A 19,582-nucleotide genomic window follows, 5' to 3' on the forward strand; every position below is an offset into this window, starting at 1 on the left:
GGCTGCTTCGTGTTGTTTTGATAAAATCATTGATTTGTCAGAAGGTAATTATCACTAGATGACTAGTAAGTTCTGTAGGACCTAGTAAGTTCTGTAGGACCCCACCCCCATCGCTGATCAGTAGATTTCTGTGTACACTGAGCATGGGCAGAAAGCTGCCAATCAGTGGTGTGGGCGGGGCTATACAGAGCGCAGCATTCAGAGAGCTGCTAGATCTGCAGCAGATAAAACGGTGATTTTCTCAAAATGACAACAAGCAGCTGAAAAAGTGACACATCGCTGGAATCAGGGTATCTGCCCCTATATTGTGCTGCTCTCAGATGAGGCAGCACAATTAATATTGTGCCAAATTAATTTCCCGTGAACTATCACATGATCTATCACAGGGGATCATGTGACATGTCATGTGATAAATCAGGTGGGGGGGGGGCGCGCCTTCCAAACTGCCCGGGGCCCTTGCTACTCTTAATCCACCCCTGGTGACATATATGTGACCACTAATCCCAGCCTTAGGGTCAGGGTCCTCCATGCACCTCCCATACATTACACTGCAGTCTGTCCCCAGCACTCATGTCCCTTCATACTGTCACTCCTGGTACCATTCACATCAGGTTATTTATGCGTCTGCACAGAGCTGCATTAATCTCCGCAGCTGCTGCACATCACACACAAGTAGGCTCCATGAATGAGTTAAACCTGCATTGTAGCTCTGCAAGGACATGTGGGGGCGCAGGTCGTCGTCATAGCAAAGACAACAGTCCCCAAAAATAAGCTCGTTTTCTGCTTCCTTGGGAAATGTAGTTCTGAAAAAGCCATTGGTTTATTATAGTATTCTCAATAAGACTACATTTCCCAGGATGCTGCGGGGCCCAGGAGTGTGCGGAGGCGATGGAGGGGGAGGAGGCTTCGGATATGGAGCTGATGCCCTCTAGTGGTGGTATGTGAATATTACAACTGGTACCTGTGTCAACTGCAGAAGAGATCGGGGCTGAGAGAGCGAGGTAAGAGAGAGCAATTAGTGGCTGCAGGAGTTGGACTAGATCAGCCAGTGATTATTATGGGGGCATTAATGGAGATGGGGGCTAAGCTTTCCTTCACATATTCTGGACTCCTGTGATTATCACCTGTTTCGTGACCATGGCTTGTGTCCTGGGGCATGTGTCCAGCACTGTATGCATTATTGTATCTATATATATAAATAGTCCACAGGCTGAAAAGCCCAGTCCTTACTGCTGTGTAGCAGACTATTGATCTGTCCTCATCTGCATGGTCTCGATGAGGGGGCACTTGTTCTGAGCTCATCTGCTGCAGTGTAATGCTAACCTCTGCTGTAGGTATACAGAGGATACAGTGCGTGCTATATAGTATACTGCTATATGTGTAAGTATATAGGGTGCAGTGCAATGCTAACCTCTGCTGTAGGTATATAGAGGATACAGTGTGTGCTATATAGTATACTGCTATATGTGTAAGTATATAGGGGGCAGTGCAATGCTAACCTCTGCTGTAGGTATACAGAGGATACAGTGTGTGCTATATAGTATACTGCTATACGTGTAAGTATATAGGGTGCAGTGTAATGCTAACCTCTGCTGTAGGTATACAGAGGATACAGTGTGTGCTATATAGTATACTGCTATACGTGTAAGTATATAGGGTGCAGTGTAATGCTAACCTCTGCTGTAGGTATACAGAGGATACAGTGTGTGCTATATAGTATACTGCTATATGTGTAAGTATATAGGGTGCAGTGTAATGCTAACCTCTGCTGTAGGTATACAGAGGATACAGTGCGTGCTATATAGTATACTGCTATACGTGTAAGTATATAGGGTGCAGTGCAATGCTAACCTCTGCTGTAGGTATACAGTGCGTGCTATATAGTATACTGCTATATGTGTAAGTATATAGGGGGCAGTGCAATGCTAACCTCTGCTGTAGGTATACAGAGGATACAGTGTGTGCTATATAGTATACTGCTATACGTGTAAGTATATAGGGTGCAGTGCAATGCTAACCTCTGCTGTAGGTATACAGTGCGTGCTATATAGTATACTGCTATATGTGTAAGTATATAGGGGGCAGTGCAATGCTAACCTCTGCTGTAGGTATACAGAGGATACAGTGCGTGCTATATAGTATACTGCTATATGTGTAAGTATATAGGGGGCAGTGCAATGCTAACCTCTGCTGTAGGTATACAGAGGATACAGTGCGTGCTATATAGTATACTGCTATACGTGTAAGTATATAGGGTGCAGTGCAATGCTAACCTCTGCTGTAGGTATACAGTGCATGTGTCCAGCACTGTATGCATTATTGTATCTATATATAAATAGTCCACAGGCTGAAAAGCCCAGTCCTTACTGCTGTGTAGCAGACTATTGATCTGTCCTCATCTGCATGGTCTCGATGAGGGGGCACTTGTTCTGAGCTCATCTGCTGCAGTGCAATGCTAACCTCTGCTGTAGGTATACAGAGGATACAGTGCGTGCTATATAGTATACTGCTATATGTGTAAGTATATAGGGTGCAGTGCAATGCTAACCTCAGCTGTAGGTATACAGAGGATACAGTGCGTGCTATATAGTATACTGCTATATGTGTAAGTATATAGGGTGCAGTGTAATGCTAACCTCAGCTGTAGGTATATAGAGGATACAGTGCGTGCTATATAGTATACTGCTATACGTGTAAGTATATAGGGTGCAATGCTAACCTCTGCTGTAGGTATACAGAGGATACAGTGCGTGCTATATAGTATACTGCTATACGTGTAAGTATATAGGGTGCAGTGCAATGCTAACCTCTGCTGTAGGTATACAGTGCGTGCTATATAGTATACTGCTATACGTGTAAGTATATAGGGTGCAGTGCAATGCTAACCTCTGCTGTAGGTATACAGAGGATACAATGCGTGCTGTATAGTATACTGCTATACGTGTAAGTATATAGGGTGCAATGCTAACCTCTGCTGTAGGTATACAGAGGATACAGTGCGTGCTATATAGTATACCGCTATATGTGTAAGTATATAGGGTGCAGTGCAATGCTAACCTCTGCTGTAGGTATGCAGAGGATACAGTGCGTGCTATATAGTATACTGCTATATGTGTAAGTATATAGGGGGCAGCGCAATGCTAACCTCTGCTGTAGGTATACAGAGGATACAGTGCGTGCTATATAGTATACTGCTATACGTGTAAGTATATAGGGTGCAGTGCAATGCTAACCTCTGCTGTAGGTATACAGAGGATACAGTGTGTGCTATATAGTATACTGCTATATGTGTAAGTATATAGGGGGCAGTGCAATGCTAACCTCAGCTGTAGGTATACAGAGGATACAGTGCGTGCTATATAGTATACTGCTATACGTGTAAGTATATAGGGTGCAATGCTATCCTCTGCTGTAGGTATACAGAGGATACAGTGCGTGCTATATAGTATACTGCTATACGTGTAAGTATATAGGGTGCAGTGCAATGCTAACCTCTGCTGTAGGTATACAGAAGATACAGTGCGTGCTATATAGTATACTGCTATATGTGTAAGTATATAGGGGGCAGTGCAATGCTAACCTCAGCTGTAGGTATACAGAGGATACAGTGCGTGCTATATAGTATACTGCTATACGTGTAAGTATATAGGGTGCAGTGCAATGCTAACCTCTGCTGTAGGTATACAGAGGATACAATGCGTGCTGTATAGTATACTGCTATACGTGTAAGTATATAGGGTGCAATGCTAACCTCTGCTGTAGGTATACAGAGGATATAGTGCGTGCTATATAGTATACCGCTATATGTGTAAGTATATAGGGTGCAGTGCAATGCTAACCTCTGCTGTAGGTATACAGAGGATACAGTGTGTGCTATATAGTATACTGCTATACGTGTAAGTATATAGGGGCAGTGCAATGCTAACCTCTGCTGTAGGTATGCAGAGGATACAGTACGTGCTATATAGTATACTGCTATATGTGTAAGTATATAGGGTGCAGTGCAATGCTAACCTCTGCTGTAGGTATACAGAGGATACAGTGCGTGCTATATAGTATACTGCTATATGTGTAAGTATATAGGGGGCAGTGCAATGCTAACCTCTGCTGTAGGTATACAGAGGATACAGTGCGTGCTATATAGTATACTGCTATACGTGTAAGTATATAGGGTGCAGTGCAATGCTAACCTCTGCTGTAGGTATACAGAGGATACAGTGTGTGCTATATAGTATACTGCTATATGTGTAAGTATATAGGGGGCAGTGCAATGCTAACCTCAGCTGTAGGTATACAGAGGATACAGTGCGTGCTATATAGTATACTGCTATACGTGTAAGTATATAGGGTGCAATGCTATCCTCTGCTGTAGGTATACAGAGGATACAGTGCGTGCTATATAGTATACTGCTATACGTGTAAGTATATAGGGTGCAGTGCAATGCTAACCTCTGCTGTAGGTATACAGAAGATACAGTGCGTGCTATATAGTATACTGCTATATGTGTAAGTATATAGGGGGCAGTGCAATGCTAACCTCAGCTGTAGGTATACAGAGGATACAGTGCGTGCTATATAGTATACTGCTATACGTGTAAGTATATAGGGTGCAGTGCAATGCTAACCTCTGCTGTAGGTATACAGAGGATACAATGCGTGCTGTATAGTATACTGCTATACGTGTAAGTATATAGGGTGCAATGCTAACCTCTGCTGTAGGTATACAGAGGATATAGTGCGTGCTATATAGTATACCGCTATATGTGTAAGTATATAGGGTGCAGTGCAATGCTAACCTCTGCTGTAGGTATACAGAGGATACAGTGTGTGCTATATAGTATACTGCTATACGTGTAAGTATATAGGGGCAGTGCAATGCTAACCTCTGCTGTAGGTATGCAGAGGATACAGTACGTGCTATATAGTATACTGCTATATGTGTAAGTATATAGGGTGCAGTGCAATTCTAACCTCTGCTGTAGGTATACAGAGGATACAGTGTGTGCTATATAGTATACTGCTATACGTGTAAGTATATAGGGTGCAGTGTAATGCTAACCTCTGCTGTAGGTATACAGAGGATACAGTGCGTGCTATATAGTATACTGCTATATGTGTAAGTATATAGGGTGCAGTGTAATGCTAACCTCTGCTGTAGGTATACAGAGGATACAGTGTGTGCTATATAGTATACTGCTATATGTGTAAGTATATAGGGTGCAGTGTAATGCTAACCTCAGCTGTAGGTATACAGAGGATACAGTGCGTGCTATATAGTATACTGCTATACGTGTAAGTATATAGGGTACAGTGCAATGCTAACCTCTGCTGTAGGTATACAGTGCGTGCTATATAGTATACTGCTATATGTGTAAGTATATAGGGGGCAGTGCAATGCTAACCTCTGCTGTAGGTATACAGAGGATACAGTGTGTGCTATATAGTATACTGCTATATGTGTAAGTATATAGGGTGCAGTGCAATGCTAACCTCTGCTGTAGGTATGCAGAGGATACAGTGTGTGCTATATAGTATACTGCTATATGTGTAAGTATATAGGGGGCAGTGCAATGCTAACCTCTGCTGTAGGTATACAGAGGATACAGTGTGTGCTATATAGTATACTGCTATACGTGTAAGTATATAGGGTGCAGTGTAATGCTAACCTCTGCTGTAGGTATACAGAGGATACAGTGTGTGCTATATAGTATACTGCTATATGTGTAAGTATATAGGGTGCAGTGTAATGCTAACCTCTGCTGTAGGTATACAGAGGATACAGTGCGTGCTATATAGTATACTGCTATACGTGTAAGTATATAGGGTGCAGTGTAATGCTAACCTCTGCTGTAGGTATACAGAGGATACAGTGCGTGCTATATAGTATACTGCTATACGTGTAAGTATATAGGGTGCAGTGTAATGCTAACCTCAGCTGTAGGTATATAGAGGATACAGTGTGTGCTATATAGTAAACTGCTATATGTGTAAGTATATAGGGGGCAGTGCAATGCTAACCTCTGCTGTAGGTATACAGAGGATACAGTGCGTGCTATATAGTATACTGCTATATGTGTAAGTATATAGGGTGCAGTGCAATGCTAACCTCTGCTGTAGGTATACAGTGCGTGCTATATAGTATACTGCTATATGTGTAAGTATATAGGGGGCAGTGCAATGCTAACCTCTGCTGTAGGTATACAGAGGATACAGTGCGTGCTATATAGTATACTGCTATATGTGTAAGTATATAGGGGGCAGTGCAATGCTAACCTCTGCTGTAGGTATACAGAGGATACAGTGCGTGCTATATAGTATACTGCTATACGTGTAAGTATATAGGGTGCAGTGCAATGCTAACCTCTGCTGTAGGTATACAGTGCATGTGTCCAGCACTGTATGCATTATTGTATCTATATATAAATAGTCCACAGGCTGAAAAGCCCAGTCCTTACTGCTGTGTAGCAGACTATTGATCTGTCCTCATCTGCATGGTCTCGATGAGGGGGCACTTGTTCTGAGCTCATCTGCTGCAGTGCAATGCTAACCTCTGCTGTAGGTATACAGAGGATACAGTGCGTGCTATATAGTATACTGCTATATGTGTAAGTATATAGGGTGCAGTGCAATGCTAACCTCAGCTGTAGGTATACAGAGGATACAGTGCGTGCTATATAGTATACTGCTATATGTGTAAGTATATAGGGTGCAGTGTAATGCTAACCTCTGCTGTAGGTATACAGAGGATACAGTGCGTGCTATATAGTATACTGCTATACGTGTAAGTATATAGGGTGCAGTGCAATGCTAACCTCTGCTGTAGGTATACAGAGGATACAGTGCGTGCTATATAGTATACTGCTATACGTGTAAGTATATAGGGTGCAGTGCAATGCTAACCTCTGCTGTAGGTATACAGTGCGTGCTATATAGTATACTGCTATACATGTAAGTATATAGGGTGCAGTGCAATGCTATCCTCTGCTGTAGGTATACAGAGGATACAGTGCGTGCTATATAGTATACTGCTATACGTGTAAGTATATAGGGGGCAGTGCAATGCTAACCTCTGCTGTAGGTATACAGAGGATACAGTGCGTGCTATATAGTATACTGCTATATGTGTAAGTATATAGGGGGCAGTGCAATGCTAACCTCTGCTGTAGGTATACAGAGGATACAGTGCGTGCTATATAGTATACTGCTATACGTGTAAGTATATAGGGTGCAGTGCAATGCTAACCTCTGCTGTAGGTATACAGTGCATGTGTCCAGCACTGTATGCATTATTGTATCTATATATAAATAGTCCACAGGCTGAAAAGCCCAGTCCTTACTGCTGTGTAGCAGACTATTGATCTGTCCTCATCTGCATGGTCTCGATGAGGGGGCACTTGTTCTGAGCTCATCTGCTGCAGTGCAATGCTAACCTCTGCTGTAGGTATACAGAGGATACAGTGCGTGCTATATAGTATACTGCTATATGTGTAAGTATATAGGGTGCAGTGCAATGCTAACCTCAGCTGTAGGTATACAGAGGATACAGTGCGTGCTATATAGTATACTGCTATATGTGTAAGTATATAGGGTGCAGTGTAATGCTAACCTCTGCTGTAGGTATACAGAGGATACAGTGCGTGCTATATAGTATACTGCTATACGTGTAAGTATATAGGGTGCAGTGCAATGCTAACCTCTGCTGTAGGTATACAGAGGATACAGTGCGTGCTATATAGTATACTGCTATACGTGTAAGTATATAGGGTGCAGTGCAATGCTAACCTCTGCTGTAGGTATACAGTGCGTGCTATATAGTATACTGCTATACATGTAAGTATATAGGGTGCAGTGCAATGCTATCCTCTGCTGTAGGTATACAGAGGATACAGTGCGTGCTATATAGTATACTGCTATACGTGTAAGTATATAGGGGGCAGTGCAATGCTAACCTCAGCTGTAGGTATACAGAGGATACAGTGCGTGCTATATAGTATACTGCTATACGTGTAAGTATATAGGGTGCAGTGCAATGCTAACCTCTGCTGTAGGTATACAGAGGATACAATGCGTGCTGTATAGTATACTGCTATACGTGTAAGTATATAGGGTGCAATGCTAACCTCTGCTGTAGGTATACAGAGGATACAGTGCGTGCTATATAGTATACCGCTATATGTGTAAGTATATAGGGTGCAGTGCAATGCTAACCTCTGCTGTAGGTATGCAGAGGATACAGTGTGTGCTATATAGTATACTGCTATACGTGTAAGTATATAGGGGGCAGTGCAATGCTAACCTCTGCTGTAGGTATGCAGAGGATACAGTGCGTGCTATATAGTATACTGCTATATGTGTAAGTATATAGGGTGCAGTGCAATGCTAACCTCTGCTGTAGGTATACAGTGCGTGCTATATAGTATACTGCTATATGTGTAAGTATATAGGGGGCAGTGCAATGCTAACCTCTGCTGTAGGTATACAGAGGATACAGTGCGTGCTATATAGTATACTGCTATACGTGTAAGTATATAGGGTGCAGTGCAATGCTAACCTCTGCTGTAGGTATACAGTGCGTGCTATATAGTATACTGCTATATGTGTAAGTATATAGGGGGCAGTGCAATGCTAACCTCTGCTGTAGGTATACAGAGGATAGAGTGCGTGCTATATAGTATACTGCTATACGTGTAAGTATATAGGGTGCAGTGCAATGCTAACCTCTGCTGTAGGTATACAGTGCGTGCTATATAGTATACTGCTATATGTGTAAGTATATAGGGGGCAGTGCAATGCTAACCTCAGCTGTAGGTATACAGAGGATACAGTGCGTGCTATATAGTATACTGCTATACGTGTAAGTATATAGGGTGCAGTGCAATGCTAACCTCTGCTGTAGGTATACAGAGGATACAATGCGTGCTGTATAGTATACTGCTATACGTGTAAGTATATAGGGTGCAATGCTAACCTCTGCTGTAGGTATACAGAGGATACAGTGCGTGCTATATAGTATACCGCTATATGTGTAAGTATATAGGGTGCAGTGCAATGCTAACCTCTGCTGTAGGTATGCAGAGGACACAGTGTGTGCTATATAGTATACTGCTATATGTGTAAGTATATAGGGGGCAGTGCAATGCTAACCTCTGCTGTAGGTATACAGAAGATACAGTGCGTGCTATATAGTATACTGCTATATGTGTAAGTATATAGGGGGCAGTGCAATGCTAACCTCAGCTGTAGGTATACAGAGGATACAGTGCATGCTATATAGTATACTGCTATACGTGTAAGTATATAGGGTGCAGTGCAATGCTAACCTCTGCTGTAGGTATGCAGAGGATACAGTGTGTGCTATATAGTATACTGCTATACGTGTAAGTATATAGGGGGCAGTGCAATGCTAACCTCTGCTGTAGGTATGCAGAGGATACAGTGCGTGCTATATAGTATACTGCTATATGTGTAAGTATATAGGGTGCAGTGTAATGCTAACCTCTGCTGTAGGTATACAGAGGATACAGTGCGTGCTATATAGTATACTGCTATATGTGTAAGTATATAGGGTGCAGTGTAATGCTAACCTCTGCTGTAGGTATACAGAAGATACAGTGCGTGCTATATAGTATACTGCTATATGTGTAAGTATATAGGGGGCAGTGCAATGCTAACCTCAGCTGTAGGTATACAGAGGATACAGTGCATGCTATATAGTATACTGCTATACGTGTAAGTATATAGGGTGCAGTGCAATGCTAACCTCTGCTGTAGGTATACAGAGGATACAGTGCGTGCTATATAGTATACTGCTATATGTGTAAGTATATAGGGGGCAGTGCAATGCTAACCTCAGCTGTAGGTATACAGAGGATACAGTGCGTGCTATATAGTATACTGCTATACGTGTAAGTATATAGGGTGCAATGCTATCCTCTGCTGTAGGTATACAGAGGATACAGTGCGTGCTATATAGTATACTGCTATACGTGTAAGTATATAGGGTGCAGTGCAATGCTAACCTCTGCTGTAGGTATACAGAAGCTACAGTACGTGCTATATAGTATACTGCTATACGTGTAAGTATATAGGGGGCAGTGCAATGCTAACCTCAGCTGTAGGTATACAGAGGATACAGTGCGTGCTATATAGTATACTGCTATACGTGTAAGTATATAGGGTGCAGTGCAATGCTAACCTCTGCTGTAGGTATACAGAGGATACAATGCGTGCTGTATAGTATACTGCTATACGTGTAAGTATATAGGGTGCAATGCTAACCTCTGCTGTAGGTATACAGAGGATATAGTGCGTGCTATATAGTATACTGCTATACGTGTAAGTATATAGGGTGCAGTGTAATGCTAACCTCTGCTGTAGGTATACAGAAGATACAGTGCGTGCTATATAGTATACTGCTATATGTGTAAGTATATAGGGGGCAGTGCAATGCTAACCTCAGCTGTAGGTATACAGAGGATACAGTGCATGCTATATAGTATACTGCTATACGTGTAAGTATATAGGGTGCAGTGCAATGCTAACCTCTGCTCTAGGTATACAGAGGATACAGTGCGTGCTATATAGTATACTGCTATACGTGTAAGTATATAGGGTGCAGTGTAATGCTAACCTCTGCTGTAGGTATACAGAAGATACAGTGCGTGCTATATAGTATACTGCTATATGTGTAAGTATATAGGGTGCAGTGTAATGCTAACCTCTGCTGTAGGTATACAGAGGATACAGTGCGTGCTATATAGTATACTGCTATATGTGTAAGTATATAGGGTGCAGTGCAATGCTAACCTCTGCTGTAGGTATACAGAGGATACAGTGCATGCTATATAGTATACTGCTATACGTGTAAATATATAGGGGGCAGTGCAATGCTAACCACTGCTCTAGGTATACAGAGGATACAGTGCGTGCTATATAGTATACTGCTATACGTGTAAGTATATAGGGGGCAGTGTAATGCTAACCTCTGCTGTAGGTATACCGTGCGTGCTATATAGTATACTGCTATATGTGTAAGTATATAGGGTGCAGTGTAATGCTAACCTCTGCTGTAGGTATACAGAGGATACAGTGCGTGCTATATAGTATACTGCTATACGTGTAAGTATATAGGGGGCAGTGCAATGCTAAACTCTGCTGTAGGTATACAGAGCGTGCTATATAGTATACTGCTATACGTGTAAGTATATAGGGTGCAGTGTAATGCTAACCTCAGCTGTAGGTATACAGAGGATACAGTGTGTGCTATATAGTATACTGCTATACGTGTAAGTATATAGGGTGCAGTGTAATGCTAACCTCAGCTGTAGGTATACAGAGGATACAGTGCGTGCTATATAGTATACTGCTATACGTGTAAGTATATAGGGGGCAGTGCAATGCTAACCTCTGCTGTAGGTATACAGAGGATACAGTGCATGCTATATAGTATACTGCTATACGTGTAAGTATATAGGGTGCAGTGGAATGCTAACCTCTGCTGTAGGTATACAGTGCGTGCTATATAGTATACTGCTATATGTGTAAGTATATAGGGGGCAGTGCAATGCTAACCTCTGCTGTAGGTATATAGAGGATACAGTGCGTGCTATATAGTATGCTGCTATATGTGTAAGTATATAGGGGGCAGTGCAATGCTAACCTCTGCTGTAGGTATACAGAGGATACAGTGCATGCTATATAGTATACTGCTATACGTGTAAGTATATAGGGTGCAGTGCAATGCTAACCTCTGCTGTAGGTATACAGAGGATACAGTGCGTGCTATATAGTATACTGCTATATGTGTAAGTATATAGGGGGCAGTGCAATGCTAACCTCTGCTGTAGGTATACAGAGGATACAGTGCGTGCTATATAGTATACTGCTATATGTGTAAGTATATAGGGTGCAGTGCAATGCTAACCTCTGCTGTAGGTATGCAGAGGATACAGTGCGTGCTATATAGTATACTGCTATATGTGTAAGTATATAGGGGGCAGTGCAATGCTAACCTCTGCTGTATGTATACAGAGGATACAGTGCGTGCTATATAGTATACCGCTATATGTGTAAGTATATAGGGTGCAGTGCAATGCTAACCTCTGCTGTAGGTATACAGAGGATACAGTGCGTGCTATATAGTATACTGCTATATGTGTAAGTATATAGGGGGCAGTGCAATGCTAACCTCTGCTGTATGTATACAGAGGATACAGTGCGTGCTATATAGTATACCGCTATATGTGTAAGTATATAGGGGGCAGTGCAATGCTAACCTCTGCTGTAGGTATACAGAGGATACAGTGCGTGCTATATAGTATACTGCTATATGTGTAAGTATATAGGGTGCAGTGCAATGCTAACCTCTGCTGTAGGTATGCAGAGGATACAGTGCGTGCTATATAGTATACTGCTATATGTGTAAGTATATAGGGGGCAGTGCAATGCTAACCTCTGCTGTATGTATACAGAGGATACAGTGCGTGCTATATAGTATACCGCTATATGTGTAAGTATATAGGGTGCAGTGCAATGCTAACCTCTGCTGTAGGTATACAGAGGATACAGTGCGTGCTATATAGTATACTGCTATATGTGTAAGTATATAGGGGGCAGTGCAATGCTAACCTCTGCTGTATGTATACAGAGGATACAGTGCGTGCTATATAGTATACTGCTATATGTGTAAGTATATAGGGGGCAGTGCAATGCTAACCTCAGCTGTAGGTATACAGAGGATACAGTGCGTGCTATATAGTATACTGCTATACGTGTAAGTATATAGGGTGCAGTGTAATGCTAACCTCTGCTGTAGGTATATAGAGGATACAGTGCGTGCTATATAGTATACTGCTATATGTGTAAGTATATAGGGGGCAGTGCAATGCTAACCTCTGCTGTAGGTATACAGAGGATACAATGCGTGCTGTATAGTATACTGCTATACGTGTAAGTATATAGGGTGAAGGCTGTGCGCTTTGTGTGCTGTGTGTATACTACATGTACGCAGTCAGGATGTTACACAGATGCAATTATAACAATTTCTGCAATGCCAAAAGATGGTAAAATGCTGCAAAAAGGCACAAATGGATTTTGCATTATGTAAAAAAAAAGTTACACTTTTCCAGAAAGTCCCCATAAATGGCTTATGTGAAATCTATGAGCTAGATTTATTCCTGCTAATTAAATTGTACCTACAATTTCAAGTACAATTCTTTATCTCTGTTCACACGTCTGTTCAGATGTTCCATTCTAGGAACACATGGAATACGTGATCCATTGCTTTAATTATGTAAATGGTAACAGAGGTGCCCCATTGGTTATTATGGTTGTGTGCGCGTTTTGGAAAAATGTTTTCTTCCTTTCTAAAACATAGGACCTAGACAGATCCCATAGTTTACAAACTTAACTTACCCAGTAGACAGCACTAGGATTCAACATGGATGGCATCTGTGTGCTGACTGTTTTCTTTTCCACAACCCATTGACTTGAATATGCAATTTTGATCCGCAAAATGGATAGAACGTGTGCTTGATATATGAACATGTAAATGGGGTCTAAGATACCTTATGTCATCAATTGGGATTTTTGTGGTTTCAGCCACTAGTGTCTTCAGTGATGACGAATAAAAAGGGGGTTGTGTGACTTGGGGCAAATCAATACGTGATAAGTGTGCCATGGTGCGGTGTACCATTTTGGTAAATCTGATGCATTCGTTATAGCAGAATTATTATAACTGTGCCACCATGTATAGTTTTATGTGTGAATTTAAGCCATTTCTTTGCATCGGTTGTTTTATGCATAAGGGAAAACTGTTTAAAAGGACTAAATATGTGGAACACAATCGAGGTTTATATGTCAAAACCCAGCAAGCCGTGACAACAACACGTTGCAGTTACCGATTTACCTGAGCCTATTCTTGCAGCCTGTGAAGCTGTGTTGGAGGTATTTTATCTGTATGATCCCAAGCAGAGCAGAGAATAGAGCAATTTATGCCAGTGAACAATCCTCCCACTCCTTCACCATAATCAGATTGCTTTCCAAGCTGAAAACACATTTCTTCCAGAATAAGTGAATTTTATGTTATCAACTATGGACCTGTAAAAATACATTATAGTTGATGTGAGATATACTTATATCCTATACCATGCCAGAAGTGATAAAAAACGTAATGCGATTATTGCTATTCCCTCACATTCCCCTATATTTCCAGCAGTTTTTCAGAACTAACAATTACTCTTTGAACCAGTGGCGTAACTGAAAGCTTATGGACCCTAATGCAAAATCTCCATCATGGCCCCCAACTATACTGGTCTTTAATAGTATTGGGTGTCCGTACACTTCATACACGGATCCAGAACAAAATCCACAACAAAGTCTGTGACAGAATGATACAGATTTCACCTCATACATTACAAAGAGTACAATTGGCTGTGATAATCCACAACATAAATTTTCAGGCTACAGATTTAAAATCTGCTCAGGAAAATATCAATATATGGTGTGACCGCCCTTTGCCTTCAAAACAGCATAAATTCTTCTAGGTACACTTGAATACAATTTTTGAAGGATCTCGGCAGGGAGATTGTTCCAAACATCTTTTAGAACTAACCACAGATCTTCTGTGGATATCACTTGTGCAAATCCTTCTGTGGTGGCCATATCCTTCTTGACTCCTTGTTTTTCTTTATACTGAAGATGGTTCTTAATGACGTTGGCTATATGTTTTGCAATCATTGTCCTGTTGCATAATAAATTTGAAGCCAATAGGATGCCTCCCTGATGGTATTGCATGATGGATAATTATTGGGTTCTCAGCATTGAGGACACCATTAATCCTGACCAAATCTCCAACACAATTTACTAAAATACTGCCTCAAAATTTCAAGGACCCTCCCACCATGTTTCACTTTTACAGCAGACACTCATTACTGTACTGCTCTCCAACCCCCTGATGAAGCTATACGCAAAACACGCGTCAGGGCACTGAGCAGTGTGATTTGTCTCTGATCCATTTATTTTGGCTTGTGGTGGGTATGGGTGCTTTTGCAGTGTTGTATTTTGTTATAAACGCTTTCCTTTGAGGGGCATTTTTGGAATTAAGGCTCTTTACCATGCTTATCATATTATTGCACTTTATAATCATGTGTTGAGTTCCTTTATTATATATTTTTCTGCATTTAGATGTAAAGCACCGTATCCTTACAGCTTGATTGTTGTATTACACATTTTATACTGGGTCATCGTATGATTTACCACTGATCACCCTGCCCTTTCCTTCCGGTTGTTATGGAGTGTTTTTAATCCTTCTTCTTTAGTAGTTGTGACTGTATATATCATTGTTTATAATCAATAAAATTTGGATATATTTATATATGGGATTTTTTTTATTTTTTGTCATTTACTTTAAGCAGTAATTTCTTGCTTTGAAATATTTGCCTGGTAGATACCTTGCTGATGCTGTATAACTACCTTGTGTATTGTTGCGTTGCTCAGTCTTGCCATAGTGTATGACCCATGACATGAAACAGTCTTCACAGCCTCACCTTTGTAGCAGCTTTTGAATGTTCCTCACCCAGTTTTAAGCCTCCTACACAGCTGTTTCTTTTTTTTTTCAACCTACATATGAAAATGATGATCTTTATTACCCCATTTGTTATAATTGGTTACTCATACACCAGACTATAATCCTACAAAATCCCTGACATTGTGCTTGTTTTTATAGATGAACTTATTCTATTTTGAAGGCGGTCACACCAGATATTTATTTGATTTCTCTTTCTCTTTTGTTAATTCACTTTGCATTTTGTTAATTGGTAAAAATAAACTATTATCACATCTATTTTTGAAAGAATTCTTATTTTGCAGCATTCTTTCCACACTTGCCCAAAGCTTTTGCACAGTCCAGTATTTATGGGTATATATGTCACTAAAAGGGATTTTTATCCATTATATTTTTTCATTATAATGCATTTATCATTCTGACATAGATTTTCAAAGTAAATACACTAGTCTCATAAAGCCTAAGAAATGTATTTAATAATGTATGTGTTACACACTTGTCCCTGGTTTGGATTCTGCTCCATCTGCCCTTGTCCGTTGAGTTTTCTGGTGTTCCACGTCAGGCTTTTTGCAGGTGGCCTGGTGTGCTTCTATGTAAATAAATGCTATTTATGGGCTTCTAAGACACACACCTGAGCCTTAGTACTGAATCTGAGACCGACTTGCAGTTTGTGTGTGCACAGCCGCTTGGCTGTGAGCTGCAGGACATCTCCTGTAGACCAGCAGCTTCTAGTGCTTCTTCCTACTTGTCTGCAGCTTCTAGTGCCTCCAGAGTTCTGTTGGCTACCTGTCCCCGGGTCTTCTGAACCTCTTCTCTGTGTCCGCCTGTGGTTTTCAGGACATCTTCTTGGCTGTGTCCAGCTTCCTTAATTGCTGACTTTCTCTTACTCCAGAGTGTTATGTTACCTGCCCACGGTTTCCAGCGTTGCATGCCACCTGCTTGCCTGCAGTTTCCTGACGTCCTCCACCTGCCAGTATTTTTCCTGACATCCTCCACCTGCCTGCGTTTTTCCTGCCTTCATACTCCTGTTTGCAGTTTCCTGGACTACACCTGCTTGCCTGCAGTTTCCTGACATCCTATGCCTGCCTGCGGTTTCCTGCACTCCACCTGTTTGCCTGCTGTTTTCCTGACGTCCTCCGCCTGCCTGCGGTTTCCTGCACTCCACCTGATTGCCTGCGGTTTTCCTGATGTCCTCCGCCAGCCTGCGGTTTCCTGCACTCCCTTGCGGTTTCCTAATGTCCTCTGCCTGCCTGCGGTTTCCTGCACTCCACCTGATTGCCTGCGGTTTTCCTGATGTCCTCCGCCAGCCTGCGGTTTCCTGCACTTCCCTGTGGTTTCCTAATGTCCTCTGCCTGCCTGCGCTTTCCTGCACTCCACCTGCTTGCCTGCGGTTTTCCTGACGTCCTCCGCCAGCCTGCGATTTCTTGCATTCCCCTGAGGTTTCCTGATGTCCTCCGCCTGCCTGCGGTTTCCTGCACTCTACCTGGTTGCCTGCGGTTTCCTGACGACCTCCACCTGTCTACCTTCGGTTTCCAGTCCCTCTACTCACCAGCCTGCTGCACTGACGACTGTGGTCCATATGCCCACTTGAACCTTGGACTTAGAGGACTCACCTCACCTAGTGATCCCCTTGAACTTCTTGTAACAGTATACCGTTTATCTTGTAATATCTGGTGACATGTCTGCTTTATAACAAAATAAAAGTGAAAAACACAGAAAACAATGAGTATCATTTTTTTATAAAAAAAAGGAAGTTCGTCACCCTCAAAACTAAAATTATACCATTGATATATTTATAGAGGGGACTTAGCCCCTACCAAAATCATAACTCTAGTGTAGATTAGTATATAATTATACTAATTGTGTGTTACATAAAAACTGTTTTATTACGTATGTCATTGTGTGCAGTTGCGTTCTCTCTGCTGTCTGCAGTGGCTGCTTGCTGCATATAGGATCACACAGTTGCAGGTGGCTGATGCTAACAGGAGATGAGAACGTGCACACACTGACATTGCAGGGGTGAAGCGTGTGCGTACATGAAATGTTTGCATCGGTCGCCCGATACTATGTGGTCCTATGTGCTGTGAGCGGCTGCTGCAGACAGGAGAGGGATTGTAATGCACCTGCACGTACATTGTGTGCCCTCTTGGAGGGAGGGAGGGCAAAGGGGGAAGTACTGAGCTCTTGGCCATGCCAAGGGTACACTGAAGAACCATCATTTACATATCCAATAAAACAGTTTTAATGTAAAAAGAAATAAGTTAAATATACACTATAGGTAGGATTTTTATACAGGCAAAGTCCCCTATATGAATGTAAAAATGGTTTAATTTGAGTTCTGGGTGTCACAGACTCCCTTTTAATACATTTTATTATAGGGTTTACAAAACAGCAGAAACAAAATACATTTGGTATCACCTCAAAACAACTTTCTCTATCAATCTGTAACTTTATTAAAGGTTATGGCATGAGTAAATAAAATAGAAAGTAAAAAAAAATTTTTTTTTCACATTTTTGGCAGACTATAAATAAAAATAAAAGGAATCACTAACACATAAGCACCCAAAAATGGTATACAAAGAAATTGATCCTGCAAGACAAGAAAACAAAGTCTCTTACAGCTATTTTGATCTAAATATAATACTGATATTAATAGAAATTATTTTTACCTAATATTCAGGGGGTTACAAATATTCACAACCTAACTCCCCACCCGAAAAAAAAAAAAAATTGAGAATGTGTAAACCTTAAAGGAAATAGATATATTGATGTTATTGTTGTTTAAGGGGGTTGTCTGACTTCTGAAAATATTCTAAATTGTGGAGGCGTTTATAAAGTAATAAAATGAGGGGTTCTCCACTGTGATTCATAGTTACATAGTTAGTAAAGCCGAATAAAGACTTGCGTCCATCAAGTTCGACCTGTTAGTTCTGTAATTGCTAAAGTTGATCCAGAGGAGGGCAAAAACCCCAAATGATTTGGCCAATCTTCACCTGAGGAAAAATTCCCTCCCGACTCTGAAACCAGCAGTCAGAATAAATCCCTGTATCAACCTACTATTTTATTTTATTTTTAAGTATATGCTGAAATCTGCCTGGTATCTAGAAATGCATCCAGTCCCCGCTTGAACTGGTTTAGTGAATCTGACATTACCGTCTCCTCACTCAGTGAATTCCATATTCTCACTGCTCTTACCGTAAAGAACCCCTTCCTATGCTGGTGCTGAAACCTTTTCTCTTCCAGTCTTAGTGAGTGCCCTCTTGTTACCGTAATATCCCTCCTTTTGAACAAATCCCGGGCAAGGTCTCTATACTGTCCCCTAACATATTTGTACACATTTATTATGTCCCCCCTCAACCTTCTCTTTTCCAGGCTGAATAGTCCTAGTTTTGCCAACCTCTCTGGGTATTGCAGTCCCTCCATTCCCCTTATTAATTTTGTTGCCCTCCTTTGTACCTTTTCAAGCTCATTTATATCCTTTCTATATATTGGGGCCCATAACTGAGCACAGTATTCCAAGTGTGGTCTGACCAGTGCTTTGTACAGTGGAAGAACAATGTTCTCATCCTTTGCAGCTATACCTCTTCTGATACATCCCATTACCCTGTTTGCCCTTACAGCAGCCGCCTGACTTTGGGCACTCCAATTTAGTTTGCTATCAATCAAGATGCCCAAGTCCTTCTCCATCTCTGAATTCCCCAATGGTTTCCCATTCAGTGAGTACTGGTGACTTCCATTTTTCCTTCCCATATGTATGACCTTACATTTCTCCTCGTTAAACCTCATTTGCCATTTAATGCTCCACCTACCCAGCTTATCCAAATCCCTCTGTAGGTCTTCACTATCCTCTTTTGTATTAATTGTTTTACATAACTTTGTGTCATCTGCAAATATTGATATTTTACTATTTATCCCGTTGACTATGTCGTTAATAAAGATATTAAATAACATTGGGCCTAGTACAGACCCCTGTGGTACCCCACTAGTGACGCTTACCCAATCTGAGTATATTCCATTTAT

The 19,582-nt window shown here is 41.4% G+C and overlaps 1 protein-coding gene across 5 annotated transcripts in view; it reads left to right on the forward strand.

The window, feature by feature from the left end:
• Positions 1-865: 865 nt before the first annotated feature.
• SPECC1 (sperm antigen with calponin homology and coiled-coil domains 1) overlaps positions 866-19,582 on the forward strand; it is a 519,798-nt gene continuing 501,081 nt past the window's right edge. Inside the window, exon 1 of one of the 5 annotated variants that reach the window (XM_073667990.1) lies at positions 866-1,001. The gene's annotated coding sequence lies outside the window, so the exon portion shown is untranslated. The remainder of the gene's footprint in view (positions 1,002-19,582) is intronic. The other 4 variants (XM_073667989.1, XM_073667993.1, XM_073667996.1 and 1 more) reach the window with 4 other exon arrangements.

The sequence above is a fragment of the Phyllobates terribilis genome, unplaced genomic scaffold (assembly GCF_046119375.1).
Source record: "Phyllobates terribilis strain yellow unplaced genomic scaffold, ASM4611937v1 Scaffold_2__4_contigs__length_985480577, whole genome shotgun sequence".
NCBI lineage: Eukaryota > Metazoa > Chordata > Amphibia > Anura > Dendrobatidae > Phyllobates > Phyllobates terribilis.